The 19,201-nt window shown below is 53.7% G+C and overlaps 2 protein-coding genes across 3 annotated transcripts in view; one reads left to right on the top strand and one right to left on the bottom strand.

Moving 5' to 3' along the window:
* LOC142467900 (uncharacterized) overlaps positions 1 to 11,354 on the bottom strand; it is a 38,226-nt gene extending 26,872 nt beyond the window's left edge. The window contains exons 1-2 of one of the 2 annotated variants that reach the window (XM_075573985.1): positions 11,272 to 11,354; positions 5,498 to 5,964 (exon numbers count right to left, since the gene is read on the bottom strand). The gene's annotated coding sequence lies outside the window, so the exon portion shown is untranslated. The remainder of the gene's footprint in view (positions 1 to 5,497; positions 5,965 to 11,271) is intronic. The other variant, XM_075573903.1, reaches the window with a different exon arrangement.
* Positions 1 to 19,201, top strand: part of LOC142469876 (uncharacterized) — a 511,728-nt gene that overhangs the window by 330,664 nt on the left and 161,863 nt on the right. The window lies entirely within an intron of this gene.

Here is a 19,201-nt window from a genome sequence, read left to right as displayed (position 1 = left end):
TTTATAACCTGCTGTTTCCCATCTATCCTTTGTCTTCGTTTGCTGAATGATTTCCTGATTGCTGGATGAAACTGCCAGTTCAGATGGGACTGTTTTCATTATTTTCATCTTTTACGTAAGTGTCTATATTTTGCCTGTTATTGTATAATCTGTTGTGTTCACCTTTATCAAGGAATAAAATCACTTTATTATATCTTAAGTCTCGTCCCAGTTCAAACCCAGGTATATATATATTTATATATATAGTTTTTTGGTGTAAATTACAGCCTGTCGCAAGCTACCGTGACAGCCACTACCCCTACCTGTCAGTAATACATTGGTATTGTATTGTATGCTATGTGTATATATATATATGTCTTTGCTTGTTCCAGCACCTCAGGAATCAGGGGCTAATAGGTTTGCATAGAATTGTTGCAAATGTTATGCTGCAGTCCTACCCACCAATCAGGGCCTGGGCATGTAGACAGCACCTTCCTACCCACCAATCAGGGCCTGCGCATGTAGGCAGCACCTTCCTACCCACCAATCAGGGCCTGCGCATGTAGGCAGCACCTTCCTACCCACCAATCAGGGCCGGGCATGTAGGCAGCACCTTCCTACCCACCAATCAGGGCCTGGGCATGTAGGCAGCACCTTCCTACCCACCAATCAGGGCCGGGCATGTATGCAGCACCTTCCTACCCACCAATCAGGGCCGGGCATGTAGGCAGCTCCTGGCCCTGAGTGTTGCAATGTTATGTTTTAAGTGTACAAAAAGGTGGGAGGGAGACCCCTGGCAGACAGGGAGGGAGACCCCTAGCAGACCGGGGGGAGACCCCAGCAGACAGGGAGGGAGACCCCTAGCAGACAGTGAGGGAGACCCCTAGCAGACAGGGAGGGAGACCCCTAGCAGGCAGGGGGGGAGACCCCTAGCAGACAGGGGGGGAGACCCATAGCAGACAGGGAGGGAGACCCCTGGCAGACAGGGAGGGAGACCCCTAGTAGACAGGGAGGGAGACCCCTAGCAGACAGGGGGGAGACCCCTAGCAGACAGGGGGGAGACCCCTAGCAGACAGGGGGGGAGACCCCTGGCAGACAGGGAGGGAGACCCCTAGTAGACAGGGAGGGAGACCCCTAGCAGACAGGGGCGTTGCTGTGACAGGGAGAAACTGCAGTGTCCAATCCAGTGCTGGTCTCAGGCCTGAAAACCAGTCCTGTAGGCACTGGGCAAAGAGAGAACAGGGGAAATCTCTGCAAGTAGGTCCCTGCGACTAGTTAGGCAGGGTATCCCCCAGTATCCCCAGTTGTGTGATGTCTGTGTGTTTTGTATAGTTGTGGATATGTTTTTCCAATAAATTAATTTTATAAACTCTCGTGTTCTGTGCGATATTGACCCCTGGTATTAGTCCTGGTCTCCCGTGACACCGCTGACCCTGCTTTTCTAGAAGTGAAAGAAATGGGAGGAGAGCACAAACCCAATGGAGCAGGAAGGACCCAGTGTCAAAAAATGAATAAAAGGCACTTTAATGTGTCATGAGACCCATCCAACGCGTTTCGAACGTCACAGCATTCTTTATCAACGCTCCTCCCATTTTTTTCACTTCTGGTAAATCATCATTGGAAGCAGCACAGCCTGTCAGCCACACCAAGGATATGTGAGTACTTGCATTTATTCAGGGGAACCTGCCAATGAGACTGATTGTGGGTGGGCTTGTACTACCCACCACCTGTCTTCAGGAGGATAGCACCCATTCTGGTTGTTATATATTACTATCATTATTACTCATTAAGGATACCTTTGGAAGGTGTTTTTTTCTGGCATTGCCAATTTTTCTATCTTCCTTCTTTTCTATTTTTCGACCCTGCTTTTTCTAGCCTGATTGGCTGCTTGGGAAAGTTCCCATGCGTTGATTTGCTGCTCAGTTTTGTGAATTAATTTGAGAATACTATAAGAATTGATGAGCCAATCAGATTCGTAGTCTCCGGTAGTAAGAGCGGGGGGGCTTTTCAAAGTTTCTTCTGTGCGAATAGCTTCGATTTCAAGCCAGAAAAGTCTGCCCGCCAGAGTCTAAGGCCCGGGACATGGCAGGGTGAGCAGCGCTGAGGGGAAACATTATCCCTATCAGCGCGGCTTTAGACGGCGCTTCCGCAGGCATGAGGAGGCGTGTGGAAATGCAGGACAGAGGCAAGTTTAAATTTTGCCGCTCATGCAAGCACAGGGCCGGTCACGTGACTGTCAGAAGCCAATGGCAGTCCGTGACGTCGGCGCCCTAGCCCCGCCTCCCACCCCGCCTCCCACCCTGCACACAAGCGCGCTCGCTGACGCTCATGCAGGGACAAGAAAAATCTCCTGCGTGAGCAGGTGAGCATGAGCGTCAGCGCTGCCCAGCGCTGATCAACTTACTATGTCCCAGGCCTTAGTCCCGACTTATGCGCCCAAGTTCTCAGAATCGAATGTAGCGGTTGCAGCTGGGATTTTATTCCGATTTGAGTTCCAGGAGATTGGCAGTAACTCAGGGTCAGGAGGGAACAAGTTCTTAGAAGAGAACGTAGCGGCGGCGTATGGAACTTATGGAAATACGCCGATTTGGGATCCAGGAGATTCAGAGTAAATTCCCGGTCAGGGTAAAACTCTCCTAAAGAGTTCCCTGTCCCAAAGTAAGTGTGTCTTCTTGTCTGTATTTTGTGTATCATTATGTGTAAGCGAATTTATGCCGAATAAATTACAATTTATTTAATTACCTTGTTTTGCTCAATGAATGAACCTGGGAAAAAGGTTTAAATAGCTTGGTCTCCCGTGACAAAGATCTTGTTTGCTTTTGCAGCTACTGCATGACATTGGGCACTATTGCTAAGCCTGCTTTCTACAAGCACTCCTAAATCCTTCTCCATCAAGGATTCCCCCAATATATCCCCATTTAATTTGTAAGTCGCCTTTTTATTCTTGCTTCCCAAATGCATAACCTTACATTTATCTGTATTAAACCTGATCTGCCATTTACCTGCCCACGTTTCCAGTCTCTCCAAGTCCTTCTGGAGAGAAATTACATCCTGCTCTGATTCTATTACCTTACACAATTTAGTATCATCAGCAAAGATGGAGACTTTGCTCTCGATGCCAACCTCAAGGTCATTAATAATCAAGTTAAAAAGCAGGGGTTCCAGTACCGATCCCTGAGGTACTCCACTCAGGACTTTAGCCCAAGCTGAAAAAGTTCCATTTATGACAACCCTCTGTTGTCTGTCCTTCAACCAGTTTTCAATCCAGGTGCATATATTAATTACTGAGTCCAATTTTCTTTATTTTGTACACCAACCTCGTGTGAAACCGTATCAAAAGCCTTTGCAAAATCTAGGTAGGTCACATCAACTGCATTACCCTGGTCTAAATTCCTACTTACCTCCTCAAAGAAACAAATAAGGTTAGTTTGGCAAGATCTATCCTTCATAAATCCATGCTGACTATTACTAATAATTTTGTTTTCCATTAGGTATTCCTGAATATTATCCCGTATTAAACCTTCAAGTATCTTCCCCACTACTGAAGTAAGGCTTACAGGTCTGTAGTTACCCGGTTGTGATCTAGCTCCCTTTTAAAATATATACATTGTGTGTGTATGTGTGAGCAGTCAGTGTGTGCCAGGAGTGTGTGTGTTACACATTGTGTGTGTGAGCAGTGTGCCAGGGCATTTAAATGGCCGTTTTTTGGGGCGTTGCTATCAAGGTATTCAGAAAGCCTCGAATACCTGTGATAGCAAAATTCCCAAAACAGGCGAGTTTCTGCCAGCGAGAGCCTCGAGCCTCTGAAAAGGCCTAACCCGGCGATTCATTTCTGATGCAGATAGAGTGGCTCTGAGAGAGCCGCCTCTCACAGCGGAAATGTCGCCCGAAAAATATTTATTTTAATATAAATTTCTTTCATAGTGTACATGTGCAGGGGGTCTCCGGAGCTGAACCGCGTTAGTTTCAGGTCCAGGGACCCCCTGCTTCCCGAGATACAGGCCTCTTTATGGGGTGCCGGTATCTCCTATGCAAGGTCTCATCCCTCCGTCCGTCCCTCCTCCAACACACACATACACACACGTAGACACACACACACACACGTAGACACACACACGTACACACACACGTAGACACACACACACGTAGACACAAACACGTAGACACACACACACACACACGTAGACACACTCACACACGTAGACACACACACGTAGACACACACACACACACGTAGACACACACACACGTAGACACACACACACGTAGACACACATGTAGACACACACACACGTAGACACACACACACACGTAGACACACACACACACAGACACACACACACACGTAGACACACACACACACGTAGACACACACACACACACGTAGACACATACACACACACACACACACACACACGTAGACACACACACGTGTACACACACACACACGTAGACACACACACACGTAGACACACACACACGCACGTAGACAAACACACACACACACGTAGACACACACACACGTACACACACACACACACACACGTAGACACACACACACGTAGACACACACACACACACACACACACACGTAGACACACACGTAGATACACACACACGTAGACACACACACACGTAGACACACACACACACACGTAGACACACACACACACACACGTAGACACACACACACGTACACACACACACACGTAGACACACACACACACGTAGACACACACACATGTAGACACACACACACACACATGTAGACACACATACACACGTAGACACACACACACACGTAGACACACACACACACACACACGTAGATACACAGACACACACAGACACACACGTAGACACACACACACACGTAGACACACACACACACATGTACACACACACACGTACACACACGTACACACACACACACACGTAGACACACACACACACACACGTAGACACACACACGTAGACACACACACGGTATCCCCATCACCACCACATCGGCACACTGGCATTCTCTGACTCCCGCCACTCCCAGCCCCCACACATCAGCACCTTCGCACCTCCCCCATCGGCACACCCACATCCACACCAAACCCTCCCAAATCAGCACACCGATACAATCACCTTCAGTACAGCCACAGCAGCAGTACAACCGCACAACGCCTAGGGCCGCGTGGACCACTCCCCACCCAACAACCCAAATGCCACCCCAACACCACAAACATCCCGGGCAACGCCGGGGCTCTCAGCTAGTAATAAACTATTGTCCACTTAAATGACTGATCTTGGTCGCCTATTAAACCCCAGAGAAGCACTAAGCTTCCAGAAATGGGCCAGCACTGAATTAACTGCAACTAGACACTGGCAACATTTTAACTATTAGCCCAACTACCCATCGCCGGTCAGTTTTTGTGTATACACAACCTATTTTTAATTGTTCTAATACAATTATAAGTTTTATTTATAATTCATATAACAATTTCTCTAACCACAGTACCGGAGTGCTCACCAGAAAGTGGATTTCTTTCCTCGTTCGTATATTTCCTCTTTGTTGGTGTACCTCAAGGCTCCGATACAGGCCCCTTACTCTTCTCTCTATATACAGTTAGGTCCGGAAATAATTGGACACTGATGCAAGTTTTGTTATTTCGGCTGTGTACCAAAACAAATTAAAGTTACAGTTAAATAATGAATATGGGCTTAAAGTGCAGTCTATCAGCTTTAATTTGAGGGTATTCACATCCAAATTGGAGGAAGGGTTTAGGAATTACATCTCTTTAATATGTAGACAATTGACTCAAAAGCTGTTTCATGGACAGGTGTGGGCTATTCCTTCGTTATTTCATCATCAATTAAGCAGGTAAAAGGTCTGGAGTTGATTCCAGGTGTGGCATTCACATTTGGAAGCTGTTACTGTGAACCCACAACATGCGGTCAAAGGAGCTCTCAATGTAAGTGAAACAGGGCATCCTTAGGCTGCAAAAAAAAAAAGAAAACCCATCAGAGAGATAGCAGGAACATTAGGAGCGGCCAAATCAACAGTTTGGCCCATTCTGAGAAAAAAAGAACGCACTGGTGAGCTCTGCAACACAAAAAGGTCTGGACGTCCACGGAAGACAACAGTGGTGGATGATCGTAGGATCCTTTGCATGGTAAAGAAAAACCCCTTCACAACATCCAGCCAAGTGAAGAACACTCTCCAGGAGGTAGGCATATCATTATCCAAGTCTACCATAAAGAGAAGACTTCACGAGAGCAAATACAGACGGTTCACCACAAGGTGCAAACCATTCATAAGCCTCAAGAATAGAAAGCAGAACACGAAATAGTATACCCATATAGTGCGTGCACTCGACCTCATATATAGAACTCTATATGATTTTTGTAACTGGAAAGAGATGGAATTCCATCTCCACTAATATAATTTATTTTATTCAGGTAGCAAAAGAATGTGTGCTTAAAACCTATTTCAACAATTAGCGTATCAAAAATATCTTGTATGTAAACAAAAACAAATTGATATTAAATTTGCCACTTTATGTCCAAAGTGGATAGCTAAATACTGTATATATATATCCTGATAATGGATGCAATCATGTGGGGAAAAGGACAGAATAATGGTTTGTATATGATGTGTAGTGATAATAAACAATAAAGGTAATATAAAGAAATATCTTAAGGTGAGTGAATAGTAATAATAAAGCCACGGAATAATATCCGTAGTAGAAGGTGTAACACAGTGAGTATATAAGTGTTACATATAACAAACCATATAGCCCTTGATACAGCCTAGTATCTAGAGGCTGCTCTGTATATTTCCTATTGATATAGGGTTAATAACAGATTATAGTAAATCACACACTTGTATATTATAACATCCAAAATAATGATTTACTAGGATCCGTGAACATAGCTTGCTTGAATAAATTTAGTCAGTGTTATCATACCGACTCTAGTGTCAGAGTCCTGTTTGAATACGCTGCTGTTAGTAGCTGACATGTTATACCCCTTTGTACTGGATATTCCAAATGTCCATACAGAACATTAGACTGGTTTAGATAGCTTAATGCCTTCAGGGTCTAAATGCAAAACCCATAGCAACTCCCATATGTTGTATACTGCACCGACACACTTTATTCGAGCAAATACCCAGTATGTACCTGGCAGATACCTGGAATGCGCCGCTCCTCACCTCTGACAAGCCCCGTTGCGTTTGCCTTCCCAGCCTGGGTTCATGCCTGGCTGACGGGCGGCTGATCTGTTAAATGATAATGATTAGGATTTAATAGGCTGCAATGCTTCGCGTGTCTACCAGATGGCATAAATTCATGAATTGTAATGCAGTATATATATATATACTGTGCAGTATTGCAGCCAGGGGGAATAAAATGCTTCAATCCCTGCTTGGAAAATACCTCAATGTACTCGGGCAGAAAACAGTCACAAACCTCAATACACCCGGGTATACCCGAATTCGTGGGACTAGCCGAGCTCGAATAAAGTGTGTCGCCAGTGTATATATATAAGGGAGATGGAGGTATATAGTGACAATTCAAGCTGCAATCAATTTTTGGCTTGAGTAGATATCCTGCTCACCCTCCAGTCAATTATTTAACTGTATATGGAGTGGCTGATCATGAGTCACTAAATATTACCTCCGTTGCATATCTTAGGTGTAGATACAGCTCCCACCTGTTATAACAGAATCCCTGGTTTTCCCTGGAAACCCTTGAGATATAATTATACTTCTCAGTAAGTGTTGTTGGCTATAGGTATATAACCCATAGGGAAAGGGGGGTGGGAAGCATGGGGTAAGGATGGAAAGAGGAAACCCTCTGAACCCTTAATGGACCCTAGGCATAGCGTGGAAATGAATGAATAAATGCAAGGCAATGAGCTTGGGGCTGGCTGGGGCTGAAGTCTGTACCTTGTCCGCCCTTTAAACAGCTCCTGGAGCCGCACTGCGTTAGTGCCGAGTGTGAGCCACCTTGTCGTATAAACCGTCATGTATTCGAATTGCGGCAGAACTCTAACTACTAGTGGATTCCCTGCTGGTCCACATCTTGTTTACAGCTAAGTGCTCGGATACATTGGATCATGTGGCAAATTGACTTGCAACCTTTGTTGCAGTCGCGCTACAAACTAGATGACGATGACGTCATCTTCGCCCGACGCGCGTTTCATTCCAACAGGAACTTCATCGGGGGTGGGCGTGCCTCTCTGGGTGTTCACATTTTGTACCCGGTGGTCTCCATGGTAACCTTCACAAATCGGAAGAGGCGGAACACAAATAAATTCCTATGGTAAGTATATATCATCAGGGTTCAGCTGTGCTATGTTATGTTAATATTTAGAGGCAAGCATGATTAAAACTCGGATGATCATCCGAACATGTTTAAAATAGAACTAAGTTGACATAAAAGCAACTGCAATGTCGCAATTATCCAGGGTATGTCAAACTTACACTGACACTAGGATCCGAATAAAATATAAATGAAAATTCGTATGTGAGTACTTTGTAATTATGTTGTACTTAATAAAGATATTTGATCAAGTTGTTGTGTAGCCTTAATGCATGTATCACATTGACCGTTCACTGCAAAGACTGAAACATAACATATTTAAAAATGCATGGGAAAGGTGAGTATATAAATAGATATCAATTCATGGTATATTGGTAACTGATGGATTCTGGCTAGTGTTATTCCATTCTAGTGTACTTATATCTTAAATAGAAGGTTAATTAATGGATCTATATATTACAAGAAGGCCGTATATACAAAGCCTTCATTGAGACCTTGGGGAGCCAAGGTACCCAAGGTATATATCCATCTGTCTTCTGATTTGAGGAGAGCATTATCCAAGTCTCCTTTCCTGATTCCCAATGTGATGTGGTTGATACCCTGAAAGGATAAATAGGATGAGTTGCCTCCATGCATTGTATATATGTCTAGCTACTGGGGTGTCATTGTGGTTCTTGATGGTACTGACGTGCTCTAGTATTCTCCTCCGAAATTCCCTAGAAGTCTTGCCAATGTATTTGGCCCCACAGCGACATGTTGCTAAATAGACAATTCCCACTGTTTTACAGTTTATAAACTTTTGGAGTTTAAAGGTTTCAGAACTGTTGCAATTTTTGAATTCCTTGGAGGTATTGACCAGGGGGACAGGCCTTACAGGTACCACAGCGATACGTGCCTACGGTTTTGGATTTAAGCCAAGTGTCTTTCTGTGATCCCTGGAAATGACTGTGTACTAGGGTATCATTTAAGTTTTGTGGTCATCTGTATGTTATAGAGGGGGTTGAGAGAAGTGATGATCTTAAATCTGTTATCCAGTAGCATATGCCAATGTGTATTGACTACCGTTTTTATTTCACGCCATTGTTTGTTGTATGTTCCTATTCTTATAGGATTCTTATAGGATTCTGACCATCATTTTGGTCCTTTTTCTCATACAGCAAACTACTCCGGCTTGTAGTTTTGGCTCTTTTGTACGCTTTGTCTATGCTACTGCGACTATATCCCCTCTGTTTAAATTTGCGACTCATTATTGAGGCTTGTTCCTCAAAGTTGGCATCTGTAGAGCAGTTCCGCCTTGCTCTTAAAAATTGTCCCGCAGGGATTCCCTGTATTAAAGGCTTGGGATGGTGGCTGGTTGCCAATAATAGGTTGTTTGTTGCAGTCTTTTTGGTATGGACTGTAGTTTGTATCAGTCCATTTTCGTCTTTAAAAATGACCAGGTCTAAAAAGACTATTTTTTGAGTATTTATCTCACTGGTTAGTTTAAGATTGAAATTGTTGTTGTTTAACAATGTTACAAAGTTCTTGAACTGCAATTCCGTGCCACTCCACAGCACCAACACATCATCTATGTAGAGTGACCATAGCTCGATGTGTTGGATGTGGAGTGACATTTCTTGGCAAAATACATGGACCTCCTCCCACCATCCCAGATAAATATTTGCATACGTCATCTAACATACATATGTTAGACATGGGACACCGAAGTCTATGTAAGGGGCTGCCCCAATCAGATCTCTCTCTCAGACTTACAGGCAATCTTGGGACTTGGTGCAGTGAAGCGTCTGCAGGTTTTTCCAATAGCAGAGCACTGGGCATTGAGGTGCCAGGAGAAGGCCAGCCTAGATGAGGACAAGTCCTGAGGAACAATGTTACTTGCTCCAGGATAAGAGTACCGTGTGCTCCTGGACGTGGGGCGGGCAGGGTAAGCCTTTGCTGCAGCAGGCGCCCTGCACCTATTTTAGGCTAGTTTTCACTCCCAGTAAGTGTGTATTTCGTCTGACTTTTGTATATCATTGTGTGGATGTGGGTGAACCCGAATAAACCTAATTTTATTCCACTACCTTGTTCTGCCAAGTGAATGATCCCTGTATAAAAGTCCTGGTCTCCCGTGACACTCCCTTCCATCATTTATACCACTTCCCACCCGATCTCACGTATGCTGCCTAGGGGTAACAATCGCCCCCTCCCTCCTACACCCGTCTCATATAAAACGCTGTTACTAAATGTTACCATTTCTTCCTTCACAATACTGTAAAATGACTCCCATTCTCTGTCCCACGGCTAATACACCAATAATGCATTATACTTTCTCTTATTCTTGTATTGATTACTGCAACATACATTAATCTCACTTTCCTACCTCACAGCTCCACCTTACAATCCATTCACAATGCTGCTGCTCAACCCCTCTGCTCTTCTAGACCCGTCTCTGCTTCTCACCTCTTGCAATGTCTCTGCTGGCTTCCTATTAATCTCTGTATAAACTACACAATTATAACCCTGTCCTCTGAGGCTCTAAACTCCTCTGCACCTCCATATATCTCACCTCAGATCTCGTTACACCCGTACTCGCCTCCTAAACTCAACACCAGGACGCCTCATCTCTGCACCATTTACCTACACAGCCCTCTCCCATGTTACATCCTTTCCCATAATCCCTCACTCCCTACGGAACTCTCTTTCATTCAATAGTCACCAAACCCCTCACATCCTGTATTCAAACCCTCGCTGACAATGCAACCAATTAAAGCATCTCATGAAACCCACTTTGGGGCAGAATATATAAAGGTGAATCAGTCTTGTATCCTCCCCAAGATAACCAAGGTGCAGTCCTGCTGGCCTCTCTCTAACCCAGAGGATATATGTGTAATACACAACACGCTGGGGTTCCCATTACTGTATATTACAGTCTTCAGGGGTTAATCCACCAACATCTCTATCTAAATATTACAATGTGGGAGAGATCCCTGTGACTCACAGCTCATGGACACTCTGGTACCGGCAGCTCTCCTCTGTGGGTGCAGGATGGGCAGCAGCTGGACCTGTGGTTCCCCTCTGTGGGTGCAGGATGGGCAGCAGCTGGACCTGTGGGTGCAGGATGGGTGCAGGGCCTATGGTTTCCCTCTGTGGGTGCAGGATGGGTGCTGGACCTGTGGTTCCCCTCTGTGGGTGCAGGATGGGTGCTGGACCTGTGCTTCCCCTCTGTGGGTGCAGGATGGGTGCTGGACCTGTGGTTCCCCTCTGTGGGTGCAGGATGGGTACTGGACATGTGGTTCCCCTCTGTGGGTGCAGGATGGGTGCTGGACCTGTGGTTCCCCTCTGTGGGTGCAGGACCTGTGGTTCCCCTCTGTGGGTGCAGGATGGGTGCAGGGCCTGTGGTTCCCCTCTGTGGGTGCAGGATGGGTGCTGGACCTGTGGTTCCCCTCTGTGGGTGCAGGATGGGTGCTGGGACCTGTGGTTCCCCTCTGTGGGTGCAGGATGGGTGCAGGGCCTGTGGTTCCCCTCTGTGGGTGCAGGATGGGTGCTGGACCTGTGGTTCCCCTCTGTGGGTGCAGGATGGGTGCTGGCCCTGTGGTTCCCCTCTGTGGTTGCAGGATGGGTGCTGGACCCGTGGTTCCCCTCTGTGGGTGCAGGATGGGTGCTGGACCTGTGGTTCCCCTCTGTGGGTGCAGGATGGGTGCTGGACCTGTGGTTCCCCTCTGTGGGTGCAGGACGGGTGCTGGACCTGTGGTTCCCCTCTGTGGGTGCAGGGTGGGTGCTGGGCCTGTGGTTCCCCTCTGTGGGTGCAGGACGGGTGCTGGACCTGTGGTTCCCCTCTGTGGGTGCAGGATGGGTGCTGGACCTGTGCTCCCCTCTGTGGGTGCAGGATGGGTGCTGGACCTGTGGTTCCCCTCTGTGGGTGCAGGATGGGTGCTGGACCTGTGGTTCCCCTCTGTGTGTGCAGGATGGGTGCTGGGCCTGTGGTTCCCCTCTGTGGGTGCAGGGCTGGGTGCTGGCCCTGTGGTTCCCCTCTGTGGGTGCAGGAGGGGTGCTGGGCCTGTGGTTCCCCTCTGTGGGTGCAGGATGGGTGCTGGACCTGTGGTTCCCCTCTGTGGGTGCAGGATGGGTGCTGGACCTGTGGTTCCCCTCTGTGGGTGCAGGATGGGTGCTGGACCTGTGGTTCCCCTCTGTGGGTGCAGGGTGGGTGCTGGGCCTGTGGTTCCCCTCTGTGGGTGCAGGGTGGGTGCTGGGCCTGTGGTTCCCCTCTGTGGGTGCAGGACCTGTGGCTCCCCTCTGTGGGTGCAGGATGGGTGCTGGACCTGTGGATCCCCTCTGTGGGTGCAGGGTGGGTGCAGGACCTGTGGTTCCCCTCTGTGGGTGCAGGGTGGGTGCTGGGGAGATGATCAGATGCTTGCTGAGCTGTAACCTCCTACTGGATAGGGCAGAGAGGCTTAACTCACACAGATAAGTGACTGTAATTTATAGGGGCCCCTAATTGGGACTGGTCCCCACACTATGCTAAGCGCACTGAGACATGGAAGTATCTGTATTACCAGTAATCTCCTCCTACCGGGTGAGGGCAATGTGCAGCTCTCATAGCCTCCCTGTATCACTGCCTGCTACATCCGGGTCACAGCACTATGTCCTACTGCGCATGCTCACACGCAGGGCATCATGGGAGTTGTAGTTTTCTAGCCTTCAGTACCAGTGACACATAGAAGCAGCACAGTAACATTTCCCAGACACTGTGCTAGGGAGAGAGAGTTACTTCTGCATGTAGCGGTGTATACACCGCCTGCTCCCTCACTGCTCCCTTTTGGCCAATGATATGAAGGAGGTAACCTGGGGGTAACATAACCCCTGAGGTTGTAATAAAGCTAAAGGACTAAACATATATCCATAATGTTCCCTCTGTCTCCCCCCCCCCCTCCCTTTCTCTCTCACAGGAGCCTGGGATATATCTCTATGTTCTCTATGAATCTCCTTCCTGCCTTTCCCTCTCAAAGAGCAGGGTGAGGGCAGTAACAGGGCAGGACTGGGGCAGTAACAGAGCAGGGCTGGAGCAGTAAAAGGCAGGACTGGGGCAGTAACAGAGCAGGGCTGGTGCAATAAAAGGCAGGACTGGGGCAGTAACAGAGCAGGGCTGGTGCAGTAAAAGGCAGGACTGGGGCAGTAACAGAGCAGGGCTGGTGCAGTAAAAGGCAGGACTGGGGCAGTAACAGAGCAGGGCTGGAGCAGTAAAAGACAGGACTGGGTAGGGTGACCATTCGTACCGGTTTTACCGGTACAGTCCCGTTTTTTGTGGCCTGTCCCGGTTTAAGTCTGTCCCGGTTTTTGTCCATGGTCCCGGTATTGCGGGGCAGCGGCGGTGAGGAGAATGCGGCGGCCGGTAAGTATTTTGTACTAGCTGAGAGACCCGGCGTTGCCCGGGATGTAAATGCATAATAGGTAGTATTATTTATAAATCGTGGAACAATAGGTGACTATTTGTTGTAAAGGTTTGGGGGGGGGGGAGAAAGGGGAGTTGGGGGGGGGAGAAAGGGGAGTTGGGGGGGGGGGAGAAAGGGGAGTTGGGGGGGGGAGAAAGGGGAGCGGGGGGGGGAGAAAGGGGAGCGGGGGGGGGGGGAGAAAGGGGAGCGGGGGGGGGGGAGAAAGGGGAGCGGGGGGGGGGAGAAAGGGGAGCGGGGGGGGGAGAAAGGGGAGCGGGGGGGGGGGAGAAAGGGGAGCGGGGGGGGGGAGAAAGGGGAGCGGGGGGGGGGGAGAAAGGGGAGCGGGGGGGGGGAGAAAGGGGAGGGGGGGGGGAGAAAGGGGAGCGGGGGGGGGGGGAGAAAGGGGAGCGGGGGGGGGGGGAGAAAGGGGAGCGGGGGGGGGAGAAAGGGGAGCGGGGGGGGAGAAAGGGGAGCGGGGGGGGGAGAAAGGGGAGCGGGGGGGGAGAAAGGGGAGCGGGGGGGGGGGAGAAAGGGGAGGGGGGGGGAGAAAGGGGAGGGGGGGGGGGGAGAAAGGGGAGGGGGGGGGAGAAAGGGGAGCGGGGGGGGGGGGAGAAAGGGGAGCGGGGGGGGGGAGAAAGGGGAGCGGGGGGGGGGAGCGGGGGGGGGGAGAAAGGGGAGCGGGGGGGGGGGGGAAAGGGGAGCGGGGGGGGGAGAAAGGGGAGCGGGGGGGGGAGAAAGGGGAGCGGGGGGGGAGAAAGGGGAGCGGGGGGGGAGAAAGGGGAGCGGGGGGGGAGAAAGGGGAGCGGGGGGGGGAGAAAGGGGAGCGGGGGGGGGGGGGGAGAAAGGGGAGCGGGGGGGGAGAAAGGGGAGCGGGGGGGAAAGGGGAGCGGGGGGGGGGAAAGGGGAGCGGGGGGGGAGAAAGGGGAGCGGGGGGGGAGAAAAGGGAGCGGGGGGGAAAGGGGAGCGGGGGGGGGGAAAGGGGAGCGGGGGGAAAGGGGAGCGGGGGGGGGGAAAGGGGAGCGGGGGGGAAAGGGGGGAAAGGGGAGCGGGGGGGAAAGGGGAGCGGGGGGGGAAAGGGGAGCGGGGGGGAAAGGGGAGCGGGGGAGGGAGAAAGGGGAGCGGGGGGGGGAGAAAGGGGAGCGGGGGGGGAGAAAGGGGAGCGCTGGGAGAGAAAGGGGAGCGGGGGGGGGGGAGAAAGGGGAGCGCTGGGAGAGAAAGGGGAGCGGGGGGGGGGGAGAAAGGGGAGCGGGGGGGGGAGAAAGGGGAGCGGGGGGGGGAGAAAGGGGAGCGGGGGGGGAAAGGGGAGCGGGGGGGGAAAGGGGGAGGAGAAAGGGGAGCGGGGGGGGGAGAAAGGGGAGCGGGGGGGGAGAAAGGGGAGCGCTGGGAGAGAAAGGGGAGCGGGGGGGGGGGGGAGAAAGGGGAGCGCTGGGAGAGAAAGGGGAGCGGGGGGGGGGAGAAAGGGGAGCGGGGGGGGGAGAAAGGGGAGCGGGGGGGGGAGAAAGGGGAGCGGGGGGGGAGAAAGGGGAGCGGGGGGGGAAAGGGGAGCGGGGGGGAAAGGGGAGCGGGGGGGGGGAGAAAGGGAGCGGGGGGGGGGGGGAGAAAGGGGAGCGGGGGGGGGAGAAAGGGGAGCGGGGGGGGAGAAAGGGGAGCGGGGGGGGGGGAGAAAGGGGAGCGGGGGGGGGAGAAAGGGGAGCGGGGGGGGGGGAAAGGGGAGCGGGGGGGGAGAAAGGGAACGGGGGGGGAGAAAGGGGAGCGGGGGGGGGGAGAAAGGGGAGTGGGGGGGGGGAGAAAGGGGAGCGGGGGGGGAGAAGGGGAGCGGGGGGGGAAAGGGGAGCGGGGGGGGGAGAAAGGGGAGCGGGGGGGGGAGAAAGGGGAGCGGGGGGGAGAAAGGGGAGCGGGGGGGGGGAGAAAGGGGAGCGGGGGGGGGAGAAAGGGGAGCGGGGGGGGGGAGAAAGGGGAGCGGGGGGGGGAGGAAAGGGGAGCGGGGGGGGGAGAAAGGGAGCGGGGGGGGAGAAAGGGGAGCGGGGGGGGAGAAAGGGGAGCGGGGGGGGGAGAAAGGGGAGCGGGGGGGGAGAAAGGGGAGCGGGGGGGGAGAAAGGGGAGCGGGGGGGGGAGAAAGGGGAGCGGGGGGGGGGAGAAAGGGGAGCGGGGGGGGAGAAAGGGGAGCGGGGGGGGGGAAAGGGGAGCGGGGGGGGGGGAGAAAGGGGAGCGGGGGGGGAGAAAGGGGAGCGGGGGGGGAGAAAGGGGAGCGGGGGGGGGGAGAAGGGGAGCGGGGGGGGGGGGAGAAAGGGGAGCGGGGGGGGGAGAAAGGGGAGCGGGGGGGGAGAAAGGGGAGCGGGGGGGAGAAAGGGGAGCGGGGGGGGGGGAGAAAGGGGAGCGGGGGGGGGAGAAAGGGGAGCGGGGGGAGAAAGGGGAGCGGGGGGGGGGAAGGGGAGGGGAGAAAGGGGAGCGGGGGGGGAGAAAGGGAGCGGGGGGGGAGAAAGGGGAGCGGGGGGGAAAGTGGAGCGGGGGGGGGGGAAAGGGGAGCGGGGGGGAGAAAGGGGAGCGGGGGGGGAGAAAAGGGAGCGGGGGGGAAAGGGGAGCGGGGGGAAAGGGGAGCGGGGGGGGGAAAGGGGAGCGGGGGGGAAAGGGGGGAAAGGGGAGCGGGGGGGAAAGGGGAGCGGGGGGGGAAAGGGGAGCGGGGGGGGAAAGGGGAGTGGGGGGGGGGAAAGGGGAGTGGGGGGGAAAGGGGACGGGGGGGGGGGAGAAAGGGGAGCGGGGGGGGAGAAAGGGGAGCGGGGGGGGGGAGAAAGGGGAGCGGGGGGGAGAAAGGGGAGCGGGGGGGAAAGGGGAGCGGGGGGGGGGAAAGGGGAGCGGGGGGGAGAAAGGGGAGCGGGGGGGGAGCGGGGGGGGAGAAAAGGGAGCGGGGGGAAAGGGGAGCGGGGGGGGGGGAAAGGGGAGCGGGGGGAGAAAGGGGAGCGGGGGGGGGAGCGGGGGGGGAGAAAAGGGAGCGGGGGGGAAAGGGGAGCGGGGGGGGGAAAGGGGAGCGGGGGGGAAAGGGGGGAAAGGGGAGCGGGGGGGAAAGGGGAGCGGGGGGGGGAAAGGGGAGCGGGGGGAAAGGGTGGGGGGGGGAAAGGGGAGTGGGGGGGGAAAGGGGAGTGGGGGGGGGAAAGGGGAGTGGGGGGGGGTGGAGAGCAGTGGGCATATGTATTGTCATAATTTATGTATGGTCATTTCCCCCCCCTCCTCCGTGCGTCCGTCCCCCCCCCTGCTGGTTCGGCTGGTGCCCCCCCCCCGTTCCCCGTGCCTCCCCCCCGTGACTCCCCCACCCCCGTTCCCTGTGACTCGCGGCTCGCCCCCCCCCCCCATTCCCCGTGACTCGCGCTCCCCCCCCCCCCCCGGCGCCCGCTTGGTTCCCCGATGTGCCGTCCTGCTGAGTGAGGCGTGCAGGCGGCGGCAGGAAGCGCCCTGTGTGGGCCTGAGACTCGCGCTCCCCCCCCCGGCGCCCGCTCGATGTGGCGTCTGGCTGAGCGGCGGTAGGAAGCGCCCTGTGTGGGTCTGAGGCTGAGGCGGCATGCGCAGTGGGCCTGAGGCTGAGGCGGGACGCGCAGTGGGGCTGAGGCGGGACGCGCAGTGGGCCTGAGGCTGAGGCGGGACGCGCAGTGGGCCTGAGGCTGAGGCGGGACGCGCAGTGGGGCTGAGGCGGGACGCGCAGTGGGCCTGAGGCTGAGGCGGGACGCGCAGTGGGCCTGAGGCTGAGGCGGGACGCGCAGTGGGCCTGAGGCTGAGGCGGGACGCGCAGTGGGCCTGAGGCTGAGGCGGGACGCGCAGGGGGCCTGAGGCTGAGGCGGGACGCGCAGTGGGCCTGAGGCTGAGGCGGGACGCGCAGTGGGCCTGAGGCTGAGGCGGGACGCGCAGTGGGCCTGAGGCTGAGGCGGGACGCACAGTGACTTACCTGAGCGGGTGGTAGCGCCGTGGAGGTAAGGGAGCGGCTGGGGTAGGAGGGCCGCGGTTCCCGTCCGGAGCCAGTGCAGGGTGGCGCACGTGATGGGGGGGGGGGGAGCGGACAGAGGGTGTGTGTGTGTATAGAGCTGCAGTGTTGTGTGTGTGTGTGTGTGTGTATAGAGCTGCTGTGTTGTGTGTGTGTGTGTGTGTATGTGTGTGTGTGTATGTGTGTGTATGTGTGTGTGTGTATAGAGCTGCTGTGTTGTGTGTGTGTGTGTGTGTATAGAGCTGCTGTGTTGTGTGTGTGTGTGTGTGTGTGTGTGTGTGTGTGTGTGTGTGTGTGTGTGTGTGTGTGTGTGTGTGTGTGTGTGTGTGTATAGAGCTGCTGTGTTGTGTGTGTGTGTGTGTGTGTGTGTGTGTATAGAGCTGCTGTGTTGTGTGTGTGTGAGTGTGTGTGTATGGCCCGTCACTCCGCCTCAGGCCAATGAGAGGTGTGCGGGGGCGGGCGGCCCAAGGGACCAATGAGATTTCCCCTAGGGACACCGGACATCCAGGCAGGCAGGCATACAGTGCTTTCACTAATATAGTATAAGATATAGTATAAGATGCATGTGAATGCTGCCGGGGGCGGGACTTAGAATGCCGGCCGGCCCGCAGGGGATTGGTCGCAAGCATGTCAGAGGAAGCCGGGGGCAGGGCTTCCGCTTTGTGAAGCGCACACGTGCCTGACTGCCTTCCCGCTCCCGGCTTCCCTGTGTGCGGTGAGTGTCCCCCTTCTGTCCCTGGTGCGCAATAGGAGGTGGTAGCGGGGGTGCGCCTGCCCTTGCCCCCCGGCGCGCGTGCCTGCCCTTGCCCCCCGGCTCGTGCACCTGCCTTTGGCCCCGGCGTGCGCGCCTGCCTTTGCCCCCCGGCGCGCACGCCTGCCTTTGCCCCCCGGCGCGCGCGCCTGCCTTTGACCCCCGGTGCTCACTTCCCCCCCCCCCGTCCACTTGGTGTGGGAGATCGGGGGCGGGCAGTGGTGGCTGCGCGTTGTGTGGGAGGTGCAGGGGCTGGCGGGGTGTATGTGGGTGTGTGTGTATCAGTGTGTGTCAGTGTGTGTGTGTATCAGTGTGTGTGTGTATCAGTGTGTGTGTGTATCTGTGTGTGTGTATGTATCAGTGTGTGTGTGTGTATCAGTGTGTGTGTGTGTGTGTGTGTGTATCAGTGTGTGTGTGTGTATCAGTGTGTGTGTATCAGTGGGTGTGTGGGTGTATCAGTGGGTGTGTGGGTGTATCAGTGGGTGTGTGTATGTGTATCAGTGGGTGTGTGTATGTGTATCAGTGGGTGTGTGTATGTGTATCAGTGGGTGTGTGTATGTGTATCAGTGGGTGTGTGTGTATGTGTATCAGTGGGTGTGTGTATGTGTATCAGTGGGTGTGTGTGTGTGTTTATCAGTGTGTGTGTGTGTATCAGTGGGTGTGTGTGTGTGTGTATCTGTGTGTGTGTGTATGTATCAGTGTGTGTGTGTGTGTGTGTGTGTGTGTGTGTGTGTGTGTGTGTGTGTGTGTGTGTGTGTGTGTGTGTGTGTGTGTGTGA

This window comes from Ascaphus truei, chromosome 1, assembly GCF_040206685.1.
Source record: "Ascaphus truei isolate aAscTru1 chromosome 1, aAscTru1.hap1, whole genome shotgun sequence".
NCBI classification, from domain to species: Eukaryota; Metazoa; Chordata; class Amphibia; order Anura; family Ascaphidae; genus Ascaphus; species Ascaphus truei.
This window is presented reverse-complemented; position numbering and strand designations above follow the sequence as displayed.